Source organism: Arachis hypogaea, chromosome 16 (assembly GCF_003086295.3).
Source record: "Arachis hypogaea cultivar Tifrunner chromosome 16, arahy.Tifrunner.gnm2.J5K5, whole genome shotgun sequence".
NCBI lineage: Eukaryota > Viridiplantae > Streptophyta > Magnoliopsida > Fabales > Fabaceae > Arachis > Arachis hypogaea.
The window spans coordinates 8,428,445-8,449,107 of record NC_092051.1 but is presented as its reverse complement, the minus strand read 5'-3'; positions in this window follow the sequence as shown (position 1 = coordinate 8,449,107).

The window sequence follows — 20,663 nt, the reverse complement described above, 5'->3', positions numbered from 1 at the left end:
AGTAATTTTAGTATGTGTATGTATTAGCTAAATAAAATAAGTCTACTACTAAAGTGAATTTTAGATTATTTTTAGACACATTCATAATACAACTATAGTTTATAGATTTTATTAATTCGTAATATACTAGTGTAAAACTACAGGATAAAAAAAATTTGAACTTTAGAAAAGTTTGGTCTCACTTTCTATTGAAATTTTTATTATTTTGATAACTAAACATTCTTTTAACTATTTTTGTGATACTAATTATAAATTTTTGGCATATGCTATCAAAGTACATTATAACAATAATTTAATTTTTATATATTATGTAAAAAAATTTACATACACAATTAATTATAATAAAATGTAATTAAAACTAAATATAATGAAATAATTATGTAAGATTTTTGTCAAAAACATTTTTAACTCGCCACCGCTGGTAAGTTGCAAGAACATTTTTAATATATTAAATAGGTTAAATACTTTTTTTTTTTAATTAGTATACAACTAACATGTGTCTTTATTATCTAAACCTATTGATTAATTAATGGAGTAATTATCATTTTTAATTATAAAACTTTAAAATGTTAATAAATTTAATCATAAATAAACGAAATTAATTTTATATTTATAAAAGACGATTTTTATATGACAAAAATATCAAACAATAATTTTATTCGTACGTAAATTTATTAATATTTCAAATTTTAGTCGTCAATTTGTTAATACGAACTTCTTTTAAAACTAACATTAGTATATAATTAATATCAGCAGTTAAATCTTCTTTTGCCTGATGTCTTAGGTATTAAGATATTAATTAAAGTAAATTGTTAGATTGTATTTATTTTTGAAAATAAGATAAAATAAATATTGAGAATAAAATATGATTACATTTAATTTATGTATGAATTGAGACTGAGACACAAGAATATAGACATTGTAAATATAGATATAATGAGACATAAAATTGTTACTTTGTTTGATAATTATACACTAGACAGAATAATAAATTGTAATTGTCAATGTTATTCCTGTAAAAAAAAAAAACATCACTGAAAAATATGAGATAATGAACAAAGTGAGAATTAAAGAAAAAAATGATAAAATTAAAAATTTGTGTATTATAAGTTGTGTTTTAGTGTATCAGGCTAAAGGAGAGACATAAAAGACACGTATTTTATGGTGCTTTTGTGTGTTACAGTGTCCATTAAAAATTTGTGTCTAATAAACTAAATAACAGATACGTACCAATGTGTCCATTAAATGATGTACATGTCCATTTAAAATTTGTGTCTAATAAACCAAATAATAGACACGTACCATTGTGTCCATCAAGTGATGTACATGTCCAGCAAAATAAACACTGCATAAAGGAAAGAGATATAAAATTTTATGTTATTGTATTTTATTTGATGATAAATTAGAACAAATTATGAAAATCAAATTTTTTTTTCATTCAAAAAAATTGAGACGAAAAATATAATAATAAAAAATATAATTATAAAAAATTAATAAAAATAATAAAAAAATAAAAAATAAATTATATTATTTATTAATATCTTTATATTTTTTATCAAAATATACACAAAATACATTAATTTAATATTTCTAAATATAATATTTTTATCTATCTTCTTTATCAAATATAATTTTATATTTTTATATTTCTGTTTTAATATCCTATTTCCATAAATAAACGCAGTCTTATTTACACTAAACTTTTAGTTGCTACTTTGCTCTTTTGGGTTATTCAATGGTTTGCCATGGCAGAGAAGTTTAATCTTATTGTGTCAAGTATTGCAAGTTTCAAAAACATATTAATTAATTAATTATATACATTCTAACCATATTACTTAAAAAAAAAAATCCATGTTTGTAGCCGAATGAGCAATATATCCGTGTCTCATTTTCTAGCGGATATTTCGATGAGATTTTCAATGACCACAAGCATGAGTTTTGCAAAAAAAAAAAAGTGATGGTTTCGTATAAAGTTTTAAGGTGAATTGAAGATCAACATTTTTATAAATGTAGTTATCATTTGAAAATTTTGATTTATCCTTTAATTAAGAAGGCGAATAGTAATATTTATAAGTTATTTATTGAATTCTTATTTTAAAGGAAAAACTTTATCTATTATAAAAATTTAGAAAGATTTATCATTTCAATTGATTTTTAAATTAATATTTAATATAGACTTAAATGGCACTATTAGAATATAATTAAGATCAATTAATATTATTCAGGTGGATGAAAAATATAATGTACAAGGGGTATATATAGGTACTAGAAGAATCAAAGTAATAAAAATATATAATTCTATAATTAATATACAGATATGCTATATAAATATAATAAATACTAACTGATCTAAAATGATTCTAATAATTCTCTAACATATAAATATTCAGATATACTAAATAATACTAATTGATCCTAATTGATCCTAATTATATTCTAACAGGCACAATAAAAAGTTAGAAATATAATTGTAGATTACTAATATTAGGTTATTGTTGTAATTAAAAAGAGTTACTTATTGATATTGCAATAATAAATTATTGGTTTTTTTGTAAATAAAAAGTTTAACAAATGTATTAAATGTATACTAAAATTAGTTATTAAAATTATTTATTAATAAAAAATATACATTTAAAAACAAAATATATATTATAAAAAATTAAACTATATATATTTATATAAAAATATATAATAATTAATTTTAATTGTATATTAAGTATAGGTAAATAATTTTTAATCAATTAATTTTAAATAACTGTAATTAATAATTATTAATTTTGTATTTTTTAAAAAATAAAATTTAAATAATCACTAATTAATGACAATTTGAAAAATGAAATACAGTTCAAAAATATTTATTGGCTTATTATCGGTAAGACTCCTTGATTATCTAGCGATATTGTTTTTAAAATTTAATCATATTAGACAAAAAAAATGCTAAAGACTAACGTAAACTTCATCTTGAACTTTTATAAAACAAAATGACAATTTTTCGCTGTTATGAGTACAAAGTAAATGTATTTATTGACAAATAAATTTGTTTAACATTATGAAATTTTAGGATTTTTTATTTAAATTAAATAAATATATAAATTACATAAATACATAAAATGTGAAGTATTTATAAAAATGTGTAATTGTATACATCTCGAATACTGAGGGATAAGTTAAAAATTGAACATATCTTAGCGTCTGAGATCCCGTACTGTGATCGGACGACGTCGAGACATATCTTAGATGCACCCGATATGTGTTATTAAAGAGATTGGGTTTTTGAGCACTCGAAATATGTGGCTACTTAGAATGTGGTCTCAGAATCCGATATATGTACAATTCTCCTGATGAGGTCTCAGTATCCGAAATATAATCAACGGTGTAATTTGGGTCTCAGCACTCGAGCTATGTGTATTATGGTTTAGGTATCTCTGTACCCAAGATATATTGGAAAATAACTCTATTTATAGAGCCCATCCCTCAACCATCTCCTCACAATTCACAAATCAATCTTTTCTTCTACTTCTTTCTGTTTTTGTTGTGGTTTATCCCAACGGGATAGTAAAACACGGTGATGAAGGAGTGGTTTTCGAGTCTAATTCGACTATCATGTTGCGCATGAACCCAGTTGATACCCTACACACAGCACACGCTTCCGACTAGTGGATTTACCAACAGGTTATTTTGGATTGATGGGGATCAGCATGTGAGGGTAATATTCAACGTACATGCACAGTTAATGCCACAACATGTGATGGAGTTGTATGATGCGGTCTGTGACATGGTTGTTGGTGGTAGGCCGTCTCCTTCGAGTCCTGAAGTTGTCTTGCTGGAGGCTATACCGATCCACTACGCCTAGGCTCATGATAATGCCGACGAGTATGACAGTGAGGGCAATTCAACTTATGTTTTTGGGTCCAGGTCGTTTAGTGATACTGTTTCCACTTATGAGTATGTGCCGAAGACTCCCACCAACGGTGTTAGTCGGTTTCTACTGCCTCCCTCTTTGGTCATTCCTCGATTGTCAGGAGTTCCTAGTCATTATTACACTTTGAATTTAGACGCAATGCAGCCAGACGATCTTTTGAATACCGGTGAAGGGGAGGATTATAATACAGATGAAGGAGTGGAATTCCGAGTTGGCTATAGATTCAGGAATCGTGATACAGTTCTAACGACAGTGAAGAACTATAGTATTCAACAGAATGCAAAGTACATAATTTTGGAGTTAAATAGATTTAAATACCAACAGTTGTCCATGAAGTCTTCGTGTAGCACTATGCCATAATTTGAACTATTGGTATATTTCACGATTTATTTTGGATGAATTAAAGTTTATCACGTTAATTTTGTGTTGTACTGAATGTTGACATCCACGAATAATTTGTAGGGAATGTTAGAAATAAATAGTATGACTACAATCTAATCAATCATGTGTCAAATAATTTGTTATTGTTATTATATTAAAATGTTAATATAATAAGGTCCTTGATTAAATTTAGAGACTTATCATTGTGATAATGATAATAATATTAATAGATAATTTTTTTATAATTTAACCTAAATTATTCTTGGTAATAAGATTATTAAAAAGAATATTAATCATCTGAAAAGATCAATATATATATATATATATATATATTAATAAATTTCATTTATTAAATTATATATATATGGTGAATATAGAGATATGACTATTGAACTGACACAATTTGAAAATTTCTAATGGTTATAATTATCGCATATTTGTCAATAGGATATTCTCAAAATGAATATGGTAATAGAGTTTCCTTTGACCTGCGACTGTCATAGTAATTTACAATGTATTTATTATATTTTGGTTTCGGACACCTAATACCCTAGGGTGCTAGTTGAATGGATATTGGGTATGATTTAAATACTTGTAGAATTAATGATTAGTCAATAAAGAATCCGTCAACTCTCAATAAAGAGTTTGAGCTCTATGATTATAATGACTGAGATGAATAAAACCTTAGTCAAGGGGATTGAATGAATGAAGAAATGACTTTCTTAAGTCATGCACAGTTCATTATAATAATGGTAACAAGTTAGAGTTTGACAACCATACTCTAAGGGTTAACCAAGAGCTTAAAAGATGGAAAGAATTATACTTTCTTCTTCTCAGGTTCTTAGTAAAAATATATTACTTCATACTATCGGGCTGTTAGGAGTGTTGCTAGATGCCAACCTTAATTAGTAAATTTAGTATGACTAATTTACTACCCGCTTAGTATTGAACCTATGGGTAACACACTAACAAGTATCTAATCTTTGTTGTAGAATTATTTAATTATTATTTTAATTTGATTAAATAAATAATTATATTAATTCAAATAGAATATTATTGTATTCTTTGCTAGCATCAAGAATAATATAATAGTATGATAATTGAGAATGAGATTTGAGAATAATTAGTTATTCTATTTTTAAATTTGAATTCTAAATTTGGATGAGATCCTAACTAATTCTGTTTCAAATTGAGTATGATATGATTCATAAATTTAAAAGATTCAAGTTTAAAATAATAAGATATAATTTAAATTGGAATTGAGATTCAAATTTAAAATCATTAACAAATCTCATACTATATATATGTATGCGAAGAATAGAGGAATAACATGAATAACACACAAGTGTTTTATTCATTTACCTCTAAACACATAAACGCTTGTGAATTTAATTCTTGGAGAAGAATTTTATGGTGTGTAAAGAGTTGCAATATGTTTCTCAATTTAGATCAGATGTCTATTGGTCAAGGAGTTGACAGCAAAAGTTGGTCTCGGTGTAGATACGCATGGAGTCTTCGTACAATCAAAGAATAAAGTTTTTACTAAAGCATCCAAAGGTATTTAGATCTGATCTATATATTATTGGAATAAAGTTTAAGTACAAAATAGATCTTTAGGATTATTTTTTTTCTTCCGCTACGTGTTATGAACAAATGGTAATTCTTCAGGAAGGTGCGTAAGTTCGGTGAAGTATACACCTATTTGGCACCAACCACGTCTCAGGACCATATTCAGTTAGATAGTAGTTTGATTTGCAAGATCATATTACCCATGATAAAGACTGACCCGTCGGTTTACTGTATGCCCAAAACCCGCCTCCCTAATATAAGGCAATAGGCTGTCCGGCGGAGAGAGACCAGGGTCATACAGCGTGGCAATAGTAACCGTGGTCTCTGCAATATCCATAATATATAGTTATATACTCTCGCATATTAATCTCGTCTAAACCATTAATTGTGTTTAACCATTACTAAAAATTATAAACCAAGTAGATAAACATCGATAAAAAATACAACAGATACAGTATGAATATAATTTGTATGGTTAATATTCATAGCACAGTTATTAGCACTTACTAAAGATAGGACTATCAAGCAATATCTAAAAGATTAAATCATTCATATTGAATTATTTTAACCTGACTCTCATATTTAGGCATTGTAAGAACTGAGACTAATTAACGGTCTAATTAAATAATTAATATTGCCTAAAATAGGATCCAAAAAATTAGAGTGAGAATTGGAGGATTTAAATATAATTTTTGGAGTCAGTAAGTTTTTCTGAGTTAGAAAATGTGTTTTTTAAAAAAACTGCGAAATCGGCAGCCAAACCGGTCGAACCGGTTCAAGCCTGCCCGGTACTGCGCGAGAAAAAATGAAAATAGTCAAAAACCTTAGAAAAATATTAGAAGTCGAAAACTGGGCGTTAATTTTAAAGATTTGGCCCAAAGTTGGCCAAACAGGCTAAAAACGCTAACGGGTTGGATCGGCCCCAAGTTGGGACTAAACCCAACATATAAATAGGTTCATAAGTGAACTCTTTCAGCACAACACTCACTTAAACACACACGAGTTAAACCCCAAAGTAGTCCTTGAGATTCACAAAATGCACCAATTTGGTCCCTAACTTCCTAATTGCACTATTTATGTCCTCGAGATTGGAAAAAATGTACCTAGTTGGTCCCTTCCCCCTTTTCCGTCCAAACTCCTTCCCGGCGGCAATGATGTGGCAATTTTTTGCCATGCTGGACATTCCACCGGTTACATGACGTGGCTATAGAAAGTTTGTAACCCAATGTGGTCCCTGAGCCCCTTTTTAACCCTAACTGCTGATGGAGTAGCGTACTTCTTCCCTGTTCGTTTGCTTCATCGTTGCTGTGCTGGGTGGAACAATGGTTGGATGTGCAAATGAGGGAGACGGAATCGATGACAAGGATGCCAAGTCGCAGCAGAACCTCACGAGTGCCAGAGCTTTCGATAGCCATGGAGTGTAATGAATTTGTGCATGGTAAAAATGATTTGGTTTCGTAGTCATAGTAGAGGTAAGTGTCAAGCATCTTGTTTGTTTGTTGTTAAATGTGTTTGTTTGGCTGCTGAGAAAATTGAAGCAGGAAAAAAAGAAAAGAAAAATGAGTTTTGATTCTTTTGGGGGGGTGATTGTTTCTGTAATTGACTAGTTATAGTCTTATAGGTCATGAGTTGACTTCACCAACTTTTTGTTGGTCTTTGGTTATGCAGGTGTTGGTTCTTCTTGCTTGAATCCCATTTTTAGCTCATTCTTCTTCTAAAAAAAAATTGGATGCACATAACCTGTTTGTGAAAATGACACAGAAGAGTGCACTCTTGGATCTCATGCATGCATGCTGCTCAAGCCCCTTTTTGCCAACAATAATGGTTCTGGATGAGCCATTTTTTGTTATTATAGGTGTCAAGTAGTTGTTTGACCTGTTTTTATTTGTAATAAATGCAACTTATTCAACAGGTCAATTTTTGTGTTCAGGTCCATAATTTTCTTTTCATTAATTTCTTGTTGAAAAACATAACTTTAGAACCTCATGATCAAGATCATCTTTGTCAAATCTGGAAATAAGAGTGAACCATTACCCTAGTGTGTGATGCACCATATTTTGCTTGGTGCATCATAGTTGTCCATGATCTATATAATGTTATAAACTAAGTTCAGTGTAAGTCAATGTAAGTGTAATTTAGAAACTTCTTATTTCCATAAATGGCATATACTTTTACTATTCGCTTGAAATTAAGCTGGTTGTTTATGTTTAATTTTCTGGAGCATCACACAAACCTTGTCGTTTTAGGACTTTGACCTGGGAAGATGGATATTATGGTTACCAGAAAACTAATGAGGCCGCGGAGAGTATGTTGGATGACATCAATTTCAAATTTCCAGCTGAGGTATATTCTTCAAGTGGTGAAAGTATTGATTGAATAGAATAGAACTCCCGTCTCCCTCATTTACACGTCCAACCAAGAAGAAGAAGAAGAAGAAGTGGTACACTACTCCATCAGCAGTTAGGGTTAAAAAAGGGCTTAGGGACCACATTGGGTTACAAACTTTCGATAGCCACGTCATGTAACCGTTGGGATGTCCAGCATGGCAAAAAATTGCCACATCACTGCCGCTGGGAAGGAGTTTGGACGGAAAAGGGGGAAGGGACCAATTAGGTGCATTTTTTCCAATCTCGAGGACATAAATAGTGCAATTGGGAAGTCAGGGACCAAATCGGTGCATTTTGTGAATCTCAGGGACTACTTTGGGGTTTAACTCAACACACACACACCAGCTGAGTAGGGGAAGAAGAGAAACCCCATTAACACTATTCACCTTCAACTTCACAAGCTCATATCTTAAGCTACGGAGCTCCGATTGCCGCACTATTTGTGGCCACGCGATCCTTGCGAAGAGATCTACAAAACCCACCAAAAAACTGGTAAGAAAATTACGAATCCTTCTCAGTTCTTCTCTTCAAAATTTTGAAATTTTAAAGCTTTTGATTAAATGAATTTTTGTAATTTTGGGTGTTTAGGTACACTCTAGCCTTTGATTACTAGTGGTTTTTGCTTCCAAAACTGTTGGGTAAGATAAGAGGTCTTGAACTCTTGTGAAATTTTAATTATGATGAGTCCTAGATTGATTAGTTATGATTTGTGTGTGTATAGCTTGATTATTGTGAGTTTGTAAGTCTTTGAAATTGAGTTGATGCTTGTTAGAGTTGATTTGGAGCTTTGAAGGTGAGATTGGTGATTGAGAGCTTGCTTGCACTCAATTTTTTTATTTTTGGCATATTAGGAATTGGCCAAGGTATAGTTTCGGTTTTCTCTATATAATATATAATATTTCTAGACACTTAGACTAGTGACCCATAGGATAGGATTGAATTAAATTGGTTGTTGGAATTGTTGAGATATGATGCATGATGAATTGATGAGATTTGGCTATTATGATGAATTGTAATTGTTAATGTTGATAAATTGATGTTGAAGAGTGAGATTGAGGTTGAATGAGTTAATTATAATGATATAATGATGATGGATGATTGTGTGGATTGAAAAATGGTTTAGTGTGATATATGTGATGTTGAGGTTGATGATATAGAAATGTGGGTAGAAAATTGATATAAATGGTAAATTGTGGCCTAAGAGGGTAGATTGTGATGTAAATTGAAGTTTGGTATTGTTTTGGTTTGATGTTGGTTGAGAATTTGGAAAATTGAGTACTTGTAAAATTTTGGTAAAAAGAAAACTTTTGGTGAACTTTAACGGATCATAACTTCTTCCACAGTTTTCAAAATTTGTTGAAATTTATTTAGAATTAAAATTCATTGAAAAGTCTTCAAATTGATATAAAGTTTGTAAAATTTGAATTTTTGTAGAAGAAGTTATGATCATTCAAAGTTTGGTGTCAAAATCTGAAATTCTGCAATGTTGCAGAATTTTGTGATTTCTGGTTTGTGTGCGCACGCACAGCTTTGTGCGCACACACACCCCTGTGATTTTTCGAACCTGTGCGCACGCACAGTCTTGTGCGTATGCACACACAGAGGAAGGTCTTCTGTTGGGAGCTCTAGTACAACCTGTGCGCGCACACAACTAATGAAGTTTTACAAACTGTGCGCACGCACACGTTGGGAAGGGCGTTCTGTTGGGGGAGCTAGCACACCTTGTGCGAGCGAACAGAATTGTAAAAATTTGCACTTGTGCATACACACACATCTATGCGTACGCACACTTTTTAAAAATCTCCCTGGGCGTGCCACGCATACCCCTGTGCGTACGCACATACCCTGTTTTTCAACTAAAACTTTGTTTTCAACTATTTTACCTTCTCAACAAGATTGCAAACTTCTGTGAGACTTTGTTTAAGACTCGTGGGCTTGTTTTTGGGTATTAAAACATGGAAAAAGTTTTAGGCAGAATTAATTGACATTTATATCAAAAATTAGAGAATGGATGCTTAGGTTTCTGGTGTACTGATGATGGGTTTGGTAGAGAGAGAAGGAAAAAAGATGTATGAATTGAAAAATTGACGAATTAATGAGTTCGGAATGGAAATGTTAAATTGTCAGTGGTTGAGATGAGTCGAGGACTCGGAATAAAATAATAGATCCATGCTATACTGAAAAATATTTTCTAAAAACCACCGAACTATTGTTTTATACTGAGATTGTTGAGACGCTATGCGCCCGGCAGGGACGGCGGTTGGATCCCGCCTGTCGAGGTAGCGGCGGCGGCGTAAGGACGGTGGTTCGTCCTGCTTGCGTTGAGATGTGAGGTCTGTGGCAAGAGTATCTTGCTCGCATCCCTTCGGATCAATAGAGTGTGCAGGCACAAAATCCTGGACGGTGTTTTGAGCACCATATCTCGGGGGTTCCCAATGATGATTTCAAAGGGCGACATCTCCATGAAGATGTGTCGGGTTGGTAGTTGAACCGACAATGTGATATCACAGTCAATAGGACAGGCATTCATCATGTGCATCTTCTATTTGTTTGTATGGTCTGTCGACTTGTAATTGTTTGTGTATTTGTATAACATGTCTAATTGCCTACTTGAATTATTTGCTATATATGCCTATACTTGTGTTTTTACTTGCATTGATATTAATTATGCTTTCAACTGGGATTAAGGAGGTTCGGAAGGCGGTGGCGATGGGATCACATGGAGGATAGGTTGGTGAAAATTGTGGGACAGCGGAGAATTGTTGGTTAGAGAATCCTTTAAGTTAGATTACCTTTTTATTATGTTAAGGTTTAAATTTATGCTTTACTGTTTTAGTCATGCTTTAAGATGAATCATGTGATGGATATGAAGTTCTAGGATTGCCTCTGGCGTCCCAGAGTCTTATATCTTATATCACTGGGCACTGTTACCATACTGAGAACCTTCGGTTCTCATACCATATTTCTGTTGTGTTTTTTAGATGCAGGTCGCAACCCACCTCGATGAGTTGTATTGATGATGACAGAACGGAGGATCTTGGATACCTTTTGAAGTCTTTTTTCTTATTTTGTATTATCTCTCATCTTTTGTATTTTACTTTTGCCTAGAGGCATATTTGAGAGAAAAACTTGTATAAGCTGTTTTAACTGTCAGTTTCTCTTTTGTCTGTATATAACTAGCCGGCTTAAACTCCGCGAGCCGTGGCTAGATTCTCATACTATTATACTATTATCTTTTGGTTATATAATATCTATATCTTGTGCGTTAAGTTAGTAGCTTCGTGAGTACGTTGTGCGTTAAGTTAATAGTTACCTATTTTATTTATTTAACTTAAGTTACAATTAGTTACAATCAATTATACAAAATATCAAACCATATTATACTTGACTAAATATATATAGATTGCCTAACTTTGTCTAGTCACTAAGTCCTACTACATTAACTAAGTTACTAAAATCTAAACATCTAAAGTAATTATTTACTGAAAATAAAAAAACTACTAACCTCAAAATCTAAAGTTTGAGCCACATGCCAAATAACATTCAGTCTATTGATGTCTTTATTACAGACATATTCTTGGAGGGCCATATCTACTTAAGTAACTCGAACTTAAGCGATTAGAAACTAACAAAATTGTTAAAAATTATTCAAATGCACAACGACTTCGGCTACTATGACCTTATATATGCATCCGAGCATATCTCAGATACTAAGACTTAAATTAGGCAAATTGTAATATCTCAGGTACTGCTTTTTAAGTTGTCACATATTTTGGATGCTTAGTCTCCAATCTCGAGTTAATAGTCAATTTCGTCCCTGAAAGTGTCCTCCATCTCCATTTTCGTCCCCGAAAGTCAAAATTAATAAAAAACATCCTCGAAAGATACCTCAGTTCATCACGTTCGTCCTTCCGTCATCTCCGTAGCTGAGATGGCAAACGGCCGCTTACATGGCCCGTTAACTGCCAAGGTGGCCAACGCCAGGCTGTAGCATGTTGTTGCTGACAAGATAAGTTTTGTTTAGGACATCAAATTAGTCCTTCGAGTGTATAAACCCTAATCCCAATTTGAACGATAAATACATTGCCGTGATCATTTTTGGTGGCAGTAGAGGTAAGTAGGAGTCATAATCCCTGGCTGGCTGAGTGGATGGAGATAGGAAATGGTGGTTGTGGTGGCGGTTTGTCACATGCATCGCACGACAGTCATGGAGCTAGTGTTTCGATGCGAAGGAGGAGGGTGAATTCTCATGATGGATCATGTTTCTGTGGGCTGAAGACTGTGATTAAGAAATTTGGGACAGCAGAGAATCCGAATAGATTGTTCCATGCATGTCCAAGGTACCGGGTGAGTGATGGTAAAAGAAGTTAAAGCTTTTTCATGTTGTTATATGCTGTTGGGTGTTGTCTGATTTTTTTGTTTACTCCCATCTAAAATTGCAGAAGGACAGTCACTGCAATTATTTTAAGTGGGTTGATGATGATGAATTTGTAGCAGTGGGTGTATGTGGTACAAAGAAAGATGCAGAAGCTGATATGGAGGTTGAAGGTGAGTATGATGAATGGAGGGTGAAAGTGGCATGGAAGTTGGGCACTTTGGAAGCTGAAGTTAGAGCTTTGAAACTGCTAATGATTTTGCTGTTTGTAGTAGTTGTGATACTTTGTTGTTTGTTATGTACTTCTAAATAAACCCAGTTATCCTCTATGAACATGTAATGGTGTATTGAAGTTGTTGACTTGAATGGGAGTAGTTATTTGAAGTTAGAAGCAATTCCCTGTCAAATGTGGATAATTTTATAAAATTTGACAATTAATTATGTGTCTCTGTTTGTATGAATTATGTTGAGGCATAAACAAAATGAAGATAGTAAGTAATCTTAGTAGTAACTTATAATTGAAGGCTAATTGTCACATTGTCTTAATAGAAAAATACCACAACAAAGTCATAAGGTTCTTAACTGACAAATACATTGTTTGCAGACTAAATTACCATACACAAAAGCAACAAACAGAATGTTGTATCATACATAAAATGAGTCAACCATAACACATTCCTAACAAATCAAACTTTGTCATCAGTCTTCCTTGGAGCCTTGAAGCCTGGAGTAGGCACAAAGGTCATGAAGTTGGCCAGCCGCTTAGCAGTTCCAGAACTTGTCCCCTTAATGGTCTCAGCAGAAACAACCACAGATCCAATTACAATATGCTTAGGGGAGGACGTTAACCTTGCTTTTCTTTTGATCACTTGCAACTTCGGTGGCCTACCTATCAATTGATCCTGTATGATCCAGTACCAAATGAGTTTGTTACATGATTAGGCTACTATAAAAAAATTTTAGGAGTGAGGAGTGATGATACTACCTGTAGGGTTTCTTGTGTTGGTGGGATGCATTCTAACTCACTGCTGTCAATCTCTGAGTCAGGCTGAATGGGTGATGGAAGTGAAGGCAAAGGTGTCTCAACTTCTGTACCAATATCAGTATCAGTAGGGGCAGTATTTAGTTCGGGTTCAGCACCTTCTGTAGCAGGGGTAACAACTGCCAGTTGTAGCTGCATCTGCTTGGCATGTTCCTCAGCATCCACAGCCTTTTTCTTTGCGCACCCTCTTTTGTTGTGTCTAACCTCACCACAGTACATGCACCGGATTGGGTTGTATTTTCTTTTCATTTTTATCTTTGACCCACTTGGTTGTTCTTCTTTGTCCCTTCTTCGCTTCTTTGTAGGCCTTTCAGGTTTAGGCTTCACTGGGGGTGGGACTGGTGCTGGATGTGGTGTTTTTTCCCATAGATCCTGCCCCTTAACTGGATTGACATTAAAACAGTAAGTACGCTTATACGCTTCTATCTTCAACCACTCATGGCAATATTCTTCAGGTCTCTTGTCATTCTTATCTTGTATTGCCGATATTGCATGCATACACGGTATTCCTTTCAAGCCAAACAAAATGATACAGTAAACATACTATCATGAATGAAGACATTGTTAATTAATTAAGAGAAGAAAGTTGTTGCCTGTAAGTTGCCAAAACCTGCAGGTGCATGTGTGCTTGCCCAGGTCAACCACCATATTGGTCGGCTAGCCATGCACTTCGTACAACTCCTCTTTTTCATCACCAGACCACTGAGGAGCCCAATGGCGGAACATCACTGTCATAGCTTCCAACCTACTTTGCTGAACAGGAGAGAGAATTCCTTGATAGTTCTGTAACTTCTTCCTGTTATTAACCAAACTCTTCATGATGATTCTTCTAACTTCTTCAGCCAGGGTAAGGACAGGCTTACTCCTTTCGTGTTTGATCTTTGCATTGAATGACTCACATGCATTGTTGCATATATTATCCACTTTCGGAACCTCACTGAAATGCGCCTTCGTCCATGCCTCTTTTGGCCATTTATCAAGATACTGCCAAGCTTTTTTGTTGATCAACTTAACTCTCTTCATGTTTCTATCAAATTCAGATGTTGTCCTTGACCTTGCACATTCACACACAAGGTCTTTTAACTCACAACTACCCCACTATTTCGAGAAGTTGCGCCACAAATGCCACACGCAGAAGCGGTGGTGAACTCTTGGAAACACTTCCTGCATAGCAGGGATTAAATCCTGCACCAAAATGCCAAACCCGAAAAGATATTAAATCATTTCAGTCCCCAACAAAGTAATCATTAAATCAAACTTGTCCTTTAAAGAATACTTAGTAAATCAAATTAGTCCTTACAGAATTCATTACCTTCTGCATATCTGAGATGAAGCACCATTTGTTCTCTCCGTAGTCTCCAAGATCACTGTAAAGTAGTTCAAGAAACCATTGCCAATTATCCTTGTTTTCCACGCTAACAATTGCATAGGCAATCACAAAGATGTGATTGTTAGCATCTTGTCCGCAAATAGTAAGTATTTGTCCTCCATGTAGTGTCTTCAAAAATGCTCCATCTAGTCCAATTAGAGGTCTACAACCCGCCTTAAATCCCCGCTTGCAAGCATCAAGACAAACATAGAACCGATAAAAAAACGGAGGACTCTCAGGCATAGGGATCACACCAACTTGCACTCTGGATCCTGGATTGCTAGTAAGTAACTCGTTTGCATAATCTCACACCAAACCATACTGGGCTATTTCATCACCCTCTACAATTTTCCTAGCAGCTTTTAGTGCCCTGGTGATGCATGTGCTATTGAGGTACACATTACACTTTCGGACAAACTAATCATACACCTCTCGATGCTTCATAGTTGGGTGCTTTCTAAGCTTGGGTACTAGCTTGCTAAGTGTCTAGGTTTGGGTGGCAGCTCTATTTTTCCTCTTTCTAAGGCAGGTGTGATTATCAACTAGCGTTTTAAGTTGTCAAGACAAGTCTTTACTGTTACATGCACAATAAACCACCCATGGACAATCGTCTGACTTACAAACAACTCTAATCCTAACTCTATCATTCTTTGTAAATAAAATATTTCTGTCCCACTGGATAGTGTAATCCCTAGTAGCTTGTATAAATTCAGCTTTTGATTTGAATGTCATACTAACCTCAAACTTCAGGTTTCCAAATTTGATTTTTTCATTATATTGGGGATAAACAGTTGGTGTCTCCTCATCAGAGTCTAACTCCTTGCCAGAATTCTCTGAATGCCATGAGTCAGCATCTGAGAAACTTCCAAGATCATTATCTTCATCTACATCTACCAAATCATAACATGGAAGACATTAAAATTTGGCCAAATGAAATATTAAAACAGTAGCACAACTAAAACCCCCTGAACTTACCAGATTCAGAGCTTTCTTCATCTTCGAAACCCTCATAACTTGAGTCATCAATGTCAATTTCTTTATCCCCTAGTCTAGACTTAAGAGGCCTATGCTTCTCCCTGGCTTCAGCTTTCTTTTACTTTCTCGATGAACCTTTTTCACTGTCACTGCTGTATAAATTGTCTCCTAGAACTTTCGGAGACTTGTACAACTCATCTTCAGTACTCTCATACGAATCATGAGAGTCAGAATCTTCTTCCTGGATGGGACCTTCTCTTACACATCTTCCAGATTTTGTGACTCTGCATGCACTGGTATTTCCTTTCTTGTTATTACTTTCTCGGTTCTTAGCTGGTTGAGAGGATGTCTTGGAATGATGTGGGGCTGTCTTCCCCTGAATGTTGATTTTGGTTTGTTGAGAGTGGAGTTTTGTTGACTGCAAAGGAGTCTTTATGGGCTGAGAGGTGGTCTTTGAGGCCTGATGTGTTGGCTTGGTGGGCTGAGAGTAAGGCTTATTGGGGTTACTGGGCTGTGAGGCTGGCTTAGTGGGTTGAGAAAAATTGGCTTACTGGGCTGAGATTTGGGCTTACTAGGCTATGAGGCTGCCTTAGTGGGCTGAGAGGTTGGTTTCTTGGGCTGAGGGTGCTTCACTGTGGGAGTCTTCATAGGTTAGAAGTGGTACATCTTGGCTTGGGAACTGAACTTCTTCTTCTTACTACTTTCTGCTTCCAAAGAGCTACACCTTCCCCTATGTTGTCCACTACACAGGGCTGTGAGATGTAGTGCTCAAAGTATAGGTTGATAAAATGTTGGTTCCTCCTACAATCCTTGCACAGTGCAATCAAGTCAGCATCTGTCACTAACTTCTTCAACTCAGATGCAATCGGAACTCCAGAAACTTTCCACCAACAGTTTCCAGCCTCAATGTATCCCAACTCCTTATAGTAACCCCTTACAAAAAATACATCAAGTGTGTCTCCCTCAACACCCATCAATACCTACGTATTATCAGGTTCATAAACCATGTCTCCATCCTCACCCGTCTTAAACAACCCACCATGGTGAAAAACAAACGTCATGGGAGGACCCTCCATCTACAATGACAAACACGAAAATATCATAAACAACAATGACCAGCAATAACTACTCTGTATGTATTACCACCTAGTACACCCAGTTGGTACCAATCAACCATTAACCAAAAAAAAAAAAATATGCAACAGAACCATCACTAAATTCAAACATCCCTGACTACCATCACATAGCCATACAAAGTAACACAATCTCATACACGAAAATGCTAAAACAACACTAATAAAACCTTCGTCACCCCAAACCCTACCTTAAATCAGACGAACATTAACACCACCACAATAACAATACACCACATCACATAATAAGTCAGAAATCATATTATGAGTTCAATCCTTACCTCTCAACGTCTCAATGCCTTCTTTTACTAGCAATGGTGCTCCAGTATAACATCAACTCTGCATTCAACGGCCAAAGCCTTTCCACTGTAATCGTCCAGCAGCACTAACGATCCTTGTCGGGGTGGTGCCGAGCTTCGGTCAAACGCTTACACTTTGTTTGGATGAGATGATTTAAGAAAATGGGAGAGAAGAAAAGGGATGGAAAATTTGATTTTTCTTCGTTTGGATCAATAAGGAAAATGAAAAAGTACGTATGAGACCAATTTAAAAGTTTTCACCTCAAACTTGGGCAGAAAACTGAGATAGAAGGGAAAATATTAGTAAAATGACACAATTACCCTTTCAATTACAGAAATTAGAATCCCTAATTTCAATCTTTCTCGAAGAAGAGAACACCTATCGTTGTCTTAACCTGTTTGGCCTTCTTCCTCAGCACTGCCACCGTAACTTCCCATCCGCGTCCACGTTGCTACAGCAGTTTTGTTATCGTTGTGACAGGTGAAGCACATCTTCAACCAGGCATCCTCAACAGAAAGGTGAGTTCTTTTTTCAGTTCTAGTAGTTTTTTTCAAAACGAAACGGAAAAATCATTATAGCATATAGATTGTATTCGTCTTTTATTTTTCAACTGAAATGTTCTGATTTTACATTTCATGGATGCCGTTTACAATTGTAGTGAAAAAAGAACCCATTCTTCGTTGTCTGTTCTTAAATGCTTCATTCGTTCTAACCCAAAAATCCAATTATATATGACCCAGTTCACGTTTGATCCTAGAAAGGACTAATTTTTAACTCATCTGGTATTTGAAATGGTTTGCTCTGGTTTTCATATCATCAGATTTTTTCTCAAAGTTTATTATATTATGCCCTTTTTTCATAGGGTGATCCAAATATGAAGAAAATAATTCAGGCAAGTGACCATAAAATTTAGTTACACTATTATTATTGAAACTATGAAAAGTGTGTGTGAGAAACAAGTAAAAAAGGCCAAAAATTTGACCTCTTAAGTCTTGATCAATGTACAACTATACATTAGATAATCAGGCACTTGTACTTAGGAAAATTTACTGAAAAATGAAAAAAAATTATACATTGTGATTTGTGAAAACAACATATTAGAAAATAGAGAGTATAAAAAAAGATTAAGCTCCTAATGCATATAATGTAATTCTAAATCAATCTACTAATTAAACTTAGAGCTTCGACCGATTAAATCATTCAATTAATTTAAGCATTCATTTTAAACACAATTCTTTGTAGGTTAGCAGGAAGCAATTTTTTGAAGACACAAGCCAACTTTTCTTTCTCTTTTTTACTTTCTTTTCATGTAAATATCATCAACAATAGCTATCAGCTATATCATTCATAAAGGGAGAAATTTCACAAAACCTCTTCTTTAGTTCATGCATCATTTGCTTAGTTTACTAGGTACTTGCTTTGTAGATGATTCTTTTTGTAGAATTAAAAGAAAATTGAAAAACCTCCCATTGCATATCTTTAGAAAATTAACATGAATCAAAATTAAATTAGTTTAATCAAAGATTGGTGGTGAGTAAACCACAACAATTACAATTATTTTAGATTGTAGATATTAAATTGGAGATATCATACAAATTAACTCTTTATAATTTATCTATTTGTTATATATGCTATAAGAAGAATCTCTATCTTAATAATTCAAATAACTTTAGGACATAAGAATGTATACTATGTTTAATATAGAGAAAGCAGTTACAAAGTTTATAGAAAATGTACACATGCTTCTCAATTATCACAATATTTTTACATATTTGATTTCTTAATTTTTTTTTAATTTTTTTTTTTAATTGATTTGATTTGTTTATTATATGCTTAAACTACAACCAATGGTTAGGTGAACTGAAGCAATGTTATGGGTATAGTTTATTCAAAAGTCCATCACTTATTAAGTAGATCCACTTGGTTAGATTTTATCTATAGGTGTTGTGATGCATGTACCTAATTATTACAATCATCAATGGGACAACTTATTCCTTTTCTTTTTTGTTTATTTTTTTTAGTATAAAAAAGAATAAACAGACATAAAGCATGGGACATAGATACAGTTATTACTATGGAATAATCAATTCTGATCTTTGTGTTAATTAGTCTTTGTTGTATATGCTCGTGCAGGAATTCTAATACTTGAAAATGTTTGGGACCAATGAGTACACAGGACAACTAGAAATTCATCATGTGTTAATATCTTTAACTCGAAAAAATTTTATTTTTTTGAAGTAGATGGGTACAGATGACTCAAGCTATGTACAATTGATTTTTTGGACGTAGGCCTATGCTGATTACCGTGACCATGAAGAATTACCCTTTTGAAAAGTGTTGTGTGGTGATAAAATGGTACTATTTTTGGAGTCCTGGTCGTTGTTACGTTTTTTGCGTTTTATTATATGTTTATAAGAATTGTATATGATTTTTTGTCACACGTAGTAAGAAAGAAATGCTAGTCACTTTTGATAATATTTTATTTTGTGAATACAATTTAGTGGAATCTTTTCTTAAATATGATTAAGGAGATTAATGATGTAGAGTATGAGTAGTTTTTATGATTCTTTTAGGAAATTATTTATTTATATGTATTTAAAAAGAATGATATATATTTTTATTTACAACATTAAAAGACAACAAAAAGGGATAAATTCAAAAAAATATTATTGTTCATAAAGATAACACTTTAAAATTCTTAAATGTAATTGGGATCATTTTTTTTTATTTTAGAAATAATTTAAATACGTCGATATATTGTAATTCATATATAATATAAAAAAGGGTATTAATGTAATTTCACTTGTTTATGATTTTCTTTCTTCTTACTTTTCCTTTCATCCAAACAAAGAAAAAATTTCCTCCTATATTCTTTCCATCCATTTTTTCTTCATCCAAACAACATAAAAAAAAATAATTTTTCCTTTCATTTTCTTTCCTTCTCTTTTCTTTCCTCCCATTTTCTTTCCTTTCATTTTCCATCTTCCATCCAAACAAAGTGTTAGAGCATACCTTGTGGGAGACAACACGTTTTGGAGCGAAAGACAGAGCAATGGTTGATATGAGACAAGGATAAGGCATTGCAATGTTTGAATCCCTCTTCAGAAGACAAAACGGCGACGTTTCAACGCTAGTAGCGCATTCAACCAAAACGACGTCGTTCTGCTTCTCTGCCACCTTGGCAGTTAACAGGCCACGTAAGCGGCCGTT